Source organism: Arachis hypogaea, chromosome 12 (assembly GCF_003086295.3).
Source record: "Arachis hypogaea cultivar Tifrunner chromosome 12, arahy.Tifrunner.gnm2.J5K5, whole genome shotgun sequence".
Classification (NCBI taxonomy): Eukaryota; Viridiplantae; Streptophyta; class Magnoliopsida; order Fabales; family Fabaceae; genus Arachis; species Arachis hypogaea.
Genome location: NC_092047.1, coordinates 71,950,001 through 71,959,921, shown reverse-complemented (window position 1 = coordinate 71,959,921; position 9,921 = coordinate 71,950,001). Strand labels below are relative to the sequence as shown.

The 9,921-nt window shown below is 39.9% G+C and overlaps 1 non-coding gene across 1 annotated transcript; it reads left to right on the top strand.

The window, feature by feature from the left end:
• Window positions 1–4,013: 4,013 nt before the first annotated feature.
• Window positions 4,014–4,117, top strand: LOC112731318 (small nucleolar RNA R71). Its single transcript, XR_003167101.1, has one exon. It is a non-coding gene; the product is annotated as a small nucleolar RNA R71 (small nucleolar RNA).
• The last annotated feature ends 5,804 nt before the right edge of the window (window positions 4,118–9,921 follow it).

Here is a 9,921-nt window from a genome sequence, read left to right as displayed (position 1 = left end):
TAACCATTCTTGGTTACTTTAAGCTCAAGAAAATGCATAAAACAACTAAAACTAACAGAAAAATGCTAGTGAAACTAGCCTAAGATGCCTTGGCATCACAACACCAAACTTAATGCTTGCTTGTCCCTAAGCAAGTCCTGAGTTATTTGAGAGGAAAGTATGAAACAGAAAGCAATTACATTGGTTATATTAGCAAGCATTTGAAGTTCATCAAAAGGGTTTTATGCAGAAAGTTGCAGCATCACTTTTTCATTCTTATCAGGTAAGATTATCACTTTTTCATTGCATCCATCAAACACTGCTATGGCCTCTTGTTATTCTTATGTCCTTGGCACTTTTCTCTTCTTTGTTTTTCTTTTCTTTTTCTTAGAGCTCCTTTGCTCCTTGTTTGCTTAGTGTCATGTGTTGCACAAGCCTTTGGCATTTTCTTTTTCTTATCAGTGCACTACACATATCCACTACAGGCATTTTAGTTCACATTTCTTCTTGAGACATTGGTGCCCAGCACCTCTTTGTGTGACTAAATGTTTTGTATTTAGGTTGCTCTTGATAATGGACTTTTGGTTGATAATCCCGGGTTAGTTAATCCAAGTTACCAAGTGTTGAAACACTCCTCAGAACCTATTCATCCAAGCATATCCTTAATACATAAACACCACAGGCATTTGTCTCAGAAGTTCAAACCATTGGTGCCTAGCTTATTTTCTCAAAATTTTTTTTTGTTGCCCTTTTTCAGTGGCTTTTTCTTCTTCTTTTTCTTTCTTTTTCATGGCCAAAGACATTTATTCATCAAGATCCATAGACAGTATTCAAACTTCTACACAAAAATGATAATTCTACACTCAATTTCCAGTGATCTGACTAAACAATCACGCATGCATACCACCACTTAATTCTACTTGATTTGTCACTAATTGAGCCAAGCTACTTTTGTTCAAACTTTTCTTTTATTTTTGGAAACAGAACAAGCATGGCAAGCATTTGTTTAAGAAGGTGAAGTTATATCCAAACATCTAGGCATTCACTTTATTCAAAGCAGTAAACAGACAAACATACTAGAAATTTCACATAAAACTTAAATGACTTAAAATGAAAGAAAGCTCATAAAGACACTTCACAAACTATTATTTGATTATTAAGGAACAAGACCACCTCTCATTTGTTGCTTGGTTCTTCTTGACTCTTGGGGTCCTGTTTCTTCTTGCTTCTTGTCTCTCTTTGACCACTTGTACTTCCTTTGTCTTTTCTTATGAGCTTTGTCCAGAATCCAGCTTTTTTCATTGTTTCTTCCACTCTTTCTTCAAGGATCACTGCCTTTTTCATTTCTCCTTCTTTTTGAATTGTAAATCAATGATTGACTTCCTGAGCTTATAGCCGTGACTCTTGTATTTATGCACACTTATTACTGGACACCAAACTTAGTGTTTGGTAATGTCTTCTGATGACATGAAATCCATGTTGGTTGTCCTTAATGAATGTGCATAATTCTAATAAATCATAGTCACTTTGGCTCTTTGATCCTAAACAATTTTACTACCTAAAGTAATTGAAATCAAAGTATTAAAACATGCAAATGGTATACTTGTCATGAATTTCTAAATCCAGAGGAACTTCTTGCTTTTCATTAACTGTGTTCAAAGAGGAACACCAAACTTAATGTTTGGTTGTGCACTTTGAATGAAAGATTGAATACAATTTGAATAAAATTTGGGGTGCCTTCAGGCACACCAAACTTAGAAACCAATTGTATTTTACATGCAATGTTTAGTGCACTCTTTCAACAGTTGTCCTGAGGATTCAAGTTCATGCATAAGAAACCATGCTTTATTAGATGCAAAGCAAAACAATAAAGAGTAAGGATACTAAAACATGGGTTGCCTCCCATGAAGCGCTTCTTTAACGTCACTAGCTTGACGGTTGCCCCTTGTTAGGGTGGATTGTAGTGCTTGATGTCCTCTCCTCTCACTATGAAAACGTCCCCATTTGATTCCTTCATGATTTCCAAATGTTCCATAGAAAGAACTTTCCTGATTGTGAACACTTGAGGGAGCTGGGAAGGAATGGTTTTGAGGCCAGGTGGAATCAGCAGATAATGACTTGATATCACTTTATCTCCCGGAGAGAAACCTTCAGTGGGAATTTTCTTGTTTCTCCACCCTCTTGGCAATTTCTTTACAATTCTTCCCTTTCTCTTGAGGATTTCTTCATTGACCCTTATGCCAGGAGGATCCTTCTGATCTGTTTCTATTGATTCTTGTGGCTTTAACTCTTGCAATTCTTGTTTGCCTTCCAAGGACTGTTTCAGAGTTTCAGCTGCTGGATTGCTTTCCTCCAAACACAGATGGCTACTATCATCCTTAGGCTTTTCAGGTTCTGGTTCAGGCTCAGATGCAGGTTTGAAAACATTGAAAATGAGCTGTTCATCATGTATTCTCAAAATTAGCTCTCCTTGTTCTACATCTATGAGCGCTCTAGCAGTGGCTAGAAATGGCCTTCCCAGAATGATAGGGTGTAGGTAGCTTTCCTCCATGTCCAAAATGACAAAGTCTGTGGGGAAGAAATAATTTCCCACTTTCACCAGCACATTCTCAACTACCCCTTCAGCTTGCTTCTGAGTTTTGTCAGCCAGTTGTATGATTACATCAGTGGATCTCACCTCATTCAGTTGTAGCCTCTTCATAAGAGTCAGAGGCATCACATTTATGCTAGCTCCTAGATCACAGAATCCTCTGTCAATTTTTGTTTCCCCTATGATGCAGGGGATATGAAAACTTCCTGGGTCTGTTTTCTTAGAGACTATGTCCTTCTTGATGAGGGCACTGCATTCTTTGTTCATTATTACAGTTTGTCCTCCCTTTAAAACTCTTTTCTTGCTCAGCAATTCCTTTAAATACTTGATATGTGTAGGCATCTGCTGGAGAATCTCAAGAAAGGGAATATTGATATGGAGAGACTTAAATGTCTCTAAAAACCTTGAATAGGTTTTCCCTTTTTCACCTCCTCCTAACCTCTGAGGAAATGGTGCTTTTGGTTGGTATGTTTCCAGCATGCCTTTTTGCAGTTCCTTGGCTTGCTCAGTTTCACTTTCCTGCTTAGCTTCTTCCACACCTTCCTTCAAGATTTCTGGCTCCTGTTCTGAGGGTCTGATTCCTTCTTCTTCTGAGACTTCCTTCAATATGGTGATGGCCTTGCATTCTTCCCATCTCACTCCCTTTTGTTCCCCTTTAGGATTCTTTTCTGTGTCACTAGGGAACACTGCAGTTGACTTGGGGGCCTGTTGAGATAGCTCTCCTACTTGAGACTCCATCCTCTTGAGTTTTTCACCATGGTTCCTTAAGGTAGATCTCACATCATCCCTAAAGCTTTTCAACTCACTTATGTCCTGACCCATGTTTGCCAGCATTCCTTCTATCCTGTTTAATTGATCTTGAAATTGTTGGTTCAGATTAGGTTGGGTAGGTTGATTATTTTGGCCATGATATGATGGTTGGGAGTAAGTGTTTTGTGTGGCTTGGTATGATCTTTGGTTGGAGTTTTGGTATGTGGACTTGTTATGTTGGTTTTGCTGGTTTTCCCATCCAAAGTTTGGGTGGTTTTTCCAGCCTGGGTTGTAAGTGTTGGAATGTGGATCATATGGTTGCCTTTGTTGATTTCCTACATAATTGGCCTCTTCCCAATCACCTCCTTCAGTGCTTACTTCCTCTTGATCTTGTGTGTGTATTGCAGCCACTTGCTTTGTTTCTAATTTCCTGGTGAGCTCTGCTAGTTGCTTGGCAAACACCTTGTTTTGGGCTAAAATTGTATCAACATGGTTCAGCTCCATGACTCCCTTAGTGTTGTGTCTCTCTGAAGCATAGTAGTACTCATTCTCAGCCACTGTCTTAATCACTTCAATGGCTTCTTCCACAGTCTTTTTCCTGTTCAATGAACCTCCTGATGAATGGTCTACAGCCTTCCTTGATTCATAAGAAAGTCCATCATAGAAAATATGCAATTGCACCCAGTCATGGAACATGTCTGGTGGGCATTTCCTTGTCAAATCCTTGAATCTCTCCCATGCCTCGTAGAGAGTTTCACCATCTTGTTGTCTAAAAGTCTGAACCTCAGATCGAAGCCTATTGACCTTTTGTGGGGGTAGAAACGTGCCAGAAACTTGCTTTCCACCTCATCCCAGGTTGTTAGGCTCCCCCTTGGGAATGATTCCAGCCACTTAGCTGCCTTGTCCCTAAGTGAAAATGGGAACAAGAGCAGTTTATAGGTATCTTCCTGGACTCCATTGGACTTCACAGTGTCGCAAATTCTCAGGAATTTTGTGAGATGTTGGTTTGGATCTTCATTAGCACTCCCACCAAATGAACAATGATCCTCCACAAGTGATATTAGCTGTGGTTTGAGTTCAAAATTGTTGGCCTGAATGGGTGGTTTCTGAATGCTGCTACCACAATTCCCAGAGGTTGGGTTTATGTATGAACCAAGAACCCTCCTCTCGGGAATGGCATTGTTTCCATCAGCTCTCTCATGGTTGTGAACTTCTCTATCCATGTTGAGATCTAGAGCTTCCTCAAAATTGTCCTCAGATTCTCCTTCAGATTCTTCTTCTCCCAGTACTCTCTTCCCTCTTGCTTCCCTTCTAAGTTTATGAAGGGTCCTCTCTGGTTCGGTATAATGAGGAGTTGATGTCTCTCCTCTCCGACCTATCATACAAAAACACAGCACAGGCAACAAACAAGTGAAATACTCTTGGTTAATGGAAGAGTATGGTTAGAGCAGTTGAGGAATTAATTCAAATAGTTAGTGAGTCAGTGAGTTAGTTGCTTGAATTTAAAGGCATAAAGAAAGAAAGCATGTAACAGAGTGCAGAAATTAAAATTCAACAAGTAATTGAACTGAATTAACAAGCAAGAAAAATGCTCAATTAGTAACTTCAATTGAGAATGTCAATCGAAAACCAATCCGCAACGGGCATAAACTTGATGCTAGATTTAAGAAATGCACGATGCAAAATTCTTCGCAAGGCACCGTTATCGTCAAGTAAAAACTCACAATAGAGTGAGTCGAATCCACAAGGATGGTTGATGAGCATTCGATTAGAATGTAATCTGAGGGAATAAAGATGTGATGAGAATTGCGAATGAAAGGTTCAGGAAATAAGATTGCGAACATTGTTTATCTTACCATGTTCTTGAATTGCGAATCTTAAGATGACCATATAGCACCATTCTAGAAATATTTGGTTCAGAAAGAAGAATGACTGATCTGTAACCAAGCCACATTGAATGCCAATCTTAAATGGAGAATCCTTGCTCCATTCTCCAAACCAAATTCAATTTGGTAGTTCTTAAAATCGCAATGACTGATCCATGAAGTTCAATAGTTCATAGAAGACAATTTGGTAGATTCATGACTATCCAAGAAAGATTAATGACTGTAAAAATTTTTGTTCATTGAATTACAATAGAGCTCCTACCCAATGAAAGGTTTAGTGAGTCATAGCTCTGATTCAATTACAAAAAGTATGAAAACTAGAAAAGTGATCCCCAAAATTCCCGAGTACCAACCAACTTAAATTCATCTATTATAACTTTCTAAATGAGCTTCTTTGTGTTTCTGGGCTTTGAGGCTTCCCTGATTTCTTGCTTTGGGTTTATGATCCATTCCTGATGAGGCTGCTGATCCAATTCTGTAACATTCATTGAGCCAACTAGGATAATCAAGTAATGAACATGACTCAACAATTTGAAATTAGACTCATCAATTCTTCAGGCCAATCCATAAAATGATCATGTTTAACCATGGTTATGACTCATGTAATTAATGATATGAAGTGCATGAGCTAAATGCAATTAATGGCATCCAGAAAGCTTAATAGTCAAGCATTTAAGCCATTAGGTTACAAGCTTAAACTGAATAACCGTTGAGTGTAATCAACATTTAACTTCAGTTTAAGTAAACTGAAGCTTAAACGTGAATAAAAGAAGTCTGGATGATTGCAACATAAGCTCAGTTAAGTTAAACTGAAGCTAACGTGGAAATAAGAAGCAATCTGAGAGATTGAAAGTTTAAGCTCAGTTTAAGTTAAACTGACTTAAACGTGGAAAGCTCCTGGAGATGTCTCAATTCTGCTTTAACTCCAGTTTAAGTTAAACTGAGTAAACGACATAGATTCCTAGGAATTAAAGGTTAACTAAAGAAGAAGAACTGGAGTTAAAGCACATGATATTCCCAGATTATATGGCTTGGTAGTTGAGTCCAGTTTAAGCTTAAACTGGAACTAAACTCCACATGTGATATTCAAGCTTCCTTATTGATTTTGTTGCTCCTGCCTAGCCTTTCTTCCCTGAAATCATCCAAACAACTACATCAAAGTCTTGCAAAATTTCATGAGAATCTTCCATCATGCATTCAAGTATATAACTAAAAACTCATGGAATTGTATCAAAATCATACTGTTTGGATGGTTCATTGCTTGTTATTCATTAACCATTCTGGTTACTTTAAGCTCAAGAAATGCATAAAACAACTAAAACTAACAGAAAAATGCTAGTGAAACTAGCCTAAGATGCCTTGGCATCACGCAGCCGCGTGGGGCACGCGGTCGCGTGAGGGGGATTGCGCGTCCAGCGCCAGTCCAGCACCAGTCTAGCACAACTTTTAGCTGTGCACCCGTTTTACGTCAAAATCAGGCACGCGGCCGCGTGGGGACGCGATGCGTGGGAGGATTTGCCCAATGACCGGACGCGTCAGCGACCGTGGTGGGGATTTGTGCCATGGCACGCCTCCAGCCATGCTCCAGCATGACTCTCTGTTGTTTTTATTTTTCTTTCCTCTCCTTGCCACGCGGACGCGTCGCTGATGCGGTCACGTCGCATGGCATTTCTCTTTCTCTCTTTTTTTTATAGAAATAATGCAGATGCAGATGCACGAAGGTACTGATAGAGAGAAGAGTTATTAAATAGGAAAAACTAAAAATAAAGAAAAGAACGATCATACCATGGTGGGTTGTCTCCCACCTAGCACTTTGCTTTAACGTCCGTAAGTTGGACGCTCCACTAGCTCAATCTTCTGCTATGTGGGGATCTTCCAAGAGGAAGATCTCAAGCTCCTTATTTTTCTATATCTTCTCGCCATGGTATAGCTTCAAACGGTGTCCATTAACTTTGATAATTCAGAGTGTGAAGGATGGCTTAGGTGAAAACTCCGTACGGTTCGCCTTCTCTACTCTGTATGGACCTTCCCATCTGGATCTCAACTTGCCTGGCATGAGCCTCAGACGAGATTTGTAAAGGAGGACTAAATCCCCGGGTTGGAACTCTTTCCTCTTGATGTGCTGATCGTGTGCAGCCTTCATCTTTTCCTTGTATAGTCTTGAGTTCTCATAAGCTTCTAGGCAAAGGCTTTCCAGTTCTTACAGTTGCAACTTCCTTTCAGCTCCGGCGTTCTCCATCCCCATGTTGCACTCCTTGACTGCCCAAAAGGCTTTGTGCTCTACCTCAACAGGGAGATGACAAGATTTTCCATAAACTAAGCTGAACGGACTCATCCTAATGGGTGTTTTGTATGCTGTTCTGTATGCCCAGAGTGCATCTTGTAGCCTGGTGCTCCAGTCTCTTCTATGAGGTTTGACTATCTTCTGCAAGATACGCTTTATCTCTCTATTTGACACCTCGGCTTGCCCATTGGTCTGAGGATGGTATGCTGTTGCAACCTTATGAATTATCCCATGCTTCTTCATTAGTCCTGTTAGTCTCCTGTTACAAAATGAGTGCCTTGATCGCTCACGATTGCTCGTGGGATCCAAAGCGACAGATAATATGGTTTCTCACAAAGGAAACAACAGTGTTAGCATCATCAGTACGGGTCGGAATTGCTTCCACCCATTTGGAAACATAATCCACAGCTAACAATGTATAAAAATAACCATTAGAATTTGGAAATGGACCCATGAAGTCAATGCCCCAAACATAAAAAATCTCATAGAAAAGCATAATTTATTGAGGCATTTCATCCCTCCTGGATATATTACCAAATTTTTGGCATGGGAGACAAGATTTACAAAACTCAGCAGCGTCTCTAAAAAGAGTAGGCCACCAGAATCCACAGTCTAAGACCTTTGTAGCTGTTCTTTGAGGGCCAAAATGTCCTCCACTCTCAGATGAGTGACAGGCCTCTAAGATGGACTGGAATTCTGATTGAGGCACACACCGTCTAATTACCTGATCAGTGCCATATCTCCATAATATGGGTCATCCCATATATAATATTTAGACTCGCTTTTCAGCTTGTCTTTTTGATGCTTAGAAAAGTTAGGAGAAAATGTGCGTCTAACTAGATAATTAGCTACAGGTGCATACCAGGGAGATATCTCAGATACTGCTTGCAGGTTATCAAATGGAAAATGATCATCTATAGGAGTAGAATCATCCTTAATGTGCTCAAGGCGACTCAAGTGGTCTGCCACTAAATTCTGGTTACCACTCCTATCCTTTATTTCTAAATCAAATTCTTGTAATAGCAGTATCCAACGTATAAGCCTTGGTTTGGACTCCTTTTTAGCTAATAGATACTTTAAAGCTGCATGATCCGAATACACTACTACTCTAATACCAAGTAAATAAGCTCGGAATTTATCCAGAGCAAAAACAATAGCAAGAAGCTCTTTCTCAGTAGTAGTATAATTGGATTGGGCAGTGTCTAAAGTCTTAGACGCATAAGCAATAACAAAAGGTCCTTACCTTCACGCTGAGCCAGCGCTGCTCCTATTGCTTGGTGGAAGCATCGCACATGATTTCAAACGGCTGGCTCCAGTCTGGTCCTCTCACAATTGGAGCTTGAGTTAGTGCGGTCTTCAGCTTATCAAACGCTTGCTTGCAATCTCACGAACTCGAACTCAATATTCTTCTGTAGTAATCTGGATAAGGGAAGTGCTACCTTACTGAAGTCCTTATGAATCTCCTGTAAAAACCTGCATGGCCAGGAACGAACGAACTTCCCTCACAGAAGAGGGGTAAGGTAAACTAGAAATAACATTCACCTTTGCTGGGTCTACAGAAATGCTAGTATTAGATACCACATGTCCTAGTACAATCCCTTGTTTTACCATAAAATGACATTTTTCAAAATTCAATACAAGGTTGTATTAACACATCTATCTAATACTCTAGATAATCCAAGCAAAGGTTAAAGAATCACCATAAATGCTAAAATCATCCATATAAACCTCCATACAGTCCTCGATAAGATCAGAGAAAAGACTCATCATGCACCTTTGGAAAGTAGCTGGTGCATTGCACAAGCCAAAGGGCATTCTTTGTAAGCATAAGTCCCAAAAGGACATGTAAAAGTGGTCTTTTCTTGATCTCAGGAGCTATATAAATCTGGAAATAACCTGTTGACCATCTAAAAAGCAATAATGTGATTTACCTGACAGGCGATCCAGCATTGATCAATGAATGGAAGTGGATAGTGATCCTTACGGGTGCTTGGTTGAGACGCCTGTAATCAATGCAGACTCTCCAAGCATTCTGAACTCTAGTTGCTAGAGCTCTCCATGCTCATTCTTCACTGTTGTGATCCAGACTTCTTGGGCACCACTTGTACTGGCTAACCCATTCCTGTCTGAGATGGGTAGATGATATCTGCTTCAATAGTCTGGTCACTCTTTTTGACAACTTCCAAGATAGTGGGATTCAATCTTCTTAGGTTGAGGACAGGTTTCTCCCTCTTCTAAGAATATTTGTGTTCACATACTTGAGGGTGATGCTTACTATGTCCCCAACTCCACCCAATTGCCTTCTTGTGTTCCTCAACACAAGTAGCTTCTTCTTGTTGGAAGTAGTTCCCTTGCAATGATAACTGGAAATCTCTGCTTGTCCTCAAGGTAAGCATACTTGAGGTTGGAGGAGGGCTTTAATTCAATTTCTG